The 2,564-nt window shown below is 41.7% G+C and overlaps 1 long non-coding RNA gene across 1 annotated transcript; it reads right to left on the bottom strand.

Moving 5' to 3' along the window:
- Positions 1-366: 366 nt before the first annotated feature.
- On the bottom strand, positions 367-2,332 carry LOC103133381 (uncharacterized). The gene is made up of 3 exons (XR_475736.2): positions 2,224-2,332; positions 1,661-1,817; positions 367-1,241 (listed from the first exon to the last, which is right to left on the bottom strand). It is a non-coding gene; the product is annotated as an uncharacterized LOC103133381 (long non-coding RNA).
- Positions 2,333-2,564: the final 232 nt, after the last annotated feature.

Below are 2,564 nucleotides of genomic sequence, written 5' to 3'. Positions count from 1 at the left end.
AGTACTGGGACCAGACCAAAGAGCCACACCAGTCCATGTCACAGCCCTTTTTTGTCCAGAGAATTTCTTGCAAACACTGGGTAAATCACCTATCAGCAAATCACAGTAGTGCAATTCACAGCACTAAAAACTGTAGGATTTAGGAAACTTTAACACAATCACTAATTATTCCCTATGAATCTTTAGTCATCCATAACAGATACATTACCTCGTCATATTTTCTGTCAACATTTTTTTAACTCAAAAACACAGCAGACTGCTGGTGGACTGCCCTACCCCAGACTTGGGTTTTCTGTGGGAAACTTTGCAGCAAGAAGGTCTTGAATCTCAGCCTAGGCTCTTTTTGCATCACGTTTCCATGTTTTCCCTTTTATTCTTGAGTTCTTTCTCTCATCAATTTTAAGCAGTTCTCTCTAAATTGCATGCTTGGGCATGAACATGTGCATGCATTATTGTGTGTCCTGGGTCTCAGCGTTGGCCTGAGATGGACTGGAGATGTGTCCAGGATACACCCTGCATCTTACCAGGCACAAGCCTCTCACCACAAGCATAAAAAACAAGAGACAAAGTTTGGAGTTTCAACATCAAGTGAGAATCACTAAAGAATAAGTAAATATGCCAGTGTGGGGAATATGTTTAAATAATTGAGTTTAACTGTTTAATGATATTGTAGTTCACTGAGAAAAATCAACAACAAAAAACACCTGCATGGCATGCAGTTAAAAGTCTCAATCTGGCCTCTCTTTTCACCAGAAAGAAATCCAGTGTGCTGTCCCATACCAACTTTTACCTATCCATGTGAAAATTGTATGTTTGTTTTTATTCCTTACATATGTAATTACCTCCACTTTCAAAACATACTTGCCAGTGACAAACTGTGGAAATTCCTACACTTTCTAAACGGGTCGGTTCCACTGACCCCTGCAGTGGAACACGGGGTTTTATGGAATCATGCAGTGATATTGTCACATCAACAAAATGTGATCGGAATTAAAACAAAAACAACCTCCACCATGCAGATTAATGCTTATTAACAGAAAGGAGGAGGACTGGCGGGGATGAAGTTACATTCAAAAGAAAAAAGAAAAAAAAATAGATCGAGCTACTGCAACAGACCTGCATTCTGCATTTGACCAGGTCGAGGGGAACAACAGCTGTGTGTGTGGTGCCACAGCTCAGAATCCCACCAAAACCACACAGGATAAAATACTTCTGAGAGCCGAACTCACAACTGTCTCCCTCTGAAGAAACAAAGGTGAGGTATTAAAAATTGAGCACTTCTGCTCAGAAAGGGGAAACAAAGTAGAATTCAATACACCTGATTACGTGTTTGGGACATGAGGTCAACATGCTGTACATTTACCCTTGTCATCTGCTACAGTACTTGAAACTACGAGTAAATACGAGTACTTTGCAGCCCCTACAGTCATTTGTCCTTCGTTGTCCTCGGCATGCAGCCGGCCACAGAAGAGGCCCGATAGCAAATTGCTCCAACAATTAAACATTTAATTATTTTAAGGCTAGTAAAACAGAAGTTGGGCATTAGATAATCAGTAAATAAAGAGACCACTATTAGACTACATAATAAACTACGTCTTGTCAGGGCAAATCTATAGCTAGCGTGGCTACAGTTAGCTCTGCTGCTAACGACCCGGTTTACCGTCTGCTGTTGCAGCTGCTGCCAGTCTGCGAGGCCGTTGTCCATTGAGGCTCTGTTGGGGTTCTTCCACTTTCTGGAGGCTGAACAGAGGGGCGCTGAACGGGTTGGCTCTTGCCAGCTGCGTCAGAGAAGTCGGGTACATGGTGGCGGAGCTACGCTACAGAGATCAAAATGCAAACCATTAGCTTATGCTAACTAGTAATGAAATCCTTCACTGACAACCAAAAGCAAGTGATACAAAGTCATTGAGACATGAAATATACATCGTACTTAACAATGCAGCGTATACGTACTTGGATGTTGTCTTAAATGGATATAACGTCGGTTTGTCTGCAAATTTATACCGGCCTGTCTTTTCCTCATTCAGGCCAAGACTAAACTACTGTAAAGGATAGGCTAAGCTACCTCAATGGGGCTGACCAAGGTTATAGTCCCCTTTTAAGTCCCCCTCTTCTCACACATACACACACATAATTCGAATACACTAAACACAGTTATTATTCTTCCCGTAATAAGTACTGATGTTCTATTTAATATAAAGGATTTATAACAAATAAACTTACTTTCAGTGTCTCAAGATGGCGCCTCCGCTTTTCCGCAGCCGGCTGCTCGGAGAGACTTGATGACCTCGCGGTAAATCAATTTGTCCTTTCATGACGTCATCAACCCTCCGGGCGTGATCGCTCTCTTCTTTGTCCAATAGGACAACGGTACATATATGTCGCTTATAATATTTGGACAAATCACAGAACAGCGCTGACAGAATTAGGGCGGTTCTTCTGGCGACCTCAGAATGACTTTCAAACGGATTGGCTTTGCACTTTGGCTTATGTCCCCACAAAGTTAGTCTCTTATCATCCAGGATGTTCAAAATGCAAAATGCAAAATAAAATAAAATAAAATA

The sequence above is a fragment of the Poecilia formosa genome, unplaced genomic scaffold (assembly GCF_000485575.1).
Source record: "Poecilia formosa unplaced genomic scaffold, Poecilia_formosa-5.1.2 Scaffold2849, whole genome shotgun sequence".
NCBI classification, from domain to species: domain Eukaryota; kingdom Metazoa; phylum Chordata; class Actinopteri; order Cyprinodontiformes; family Poeciliidae; genus Poecilia; species Poecilia formosa.
This window is presented reverse-complemented; position numbering and strand designations above follow the sequence as displayed.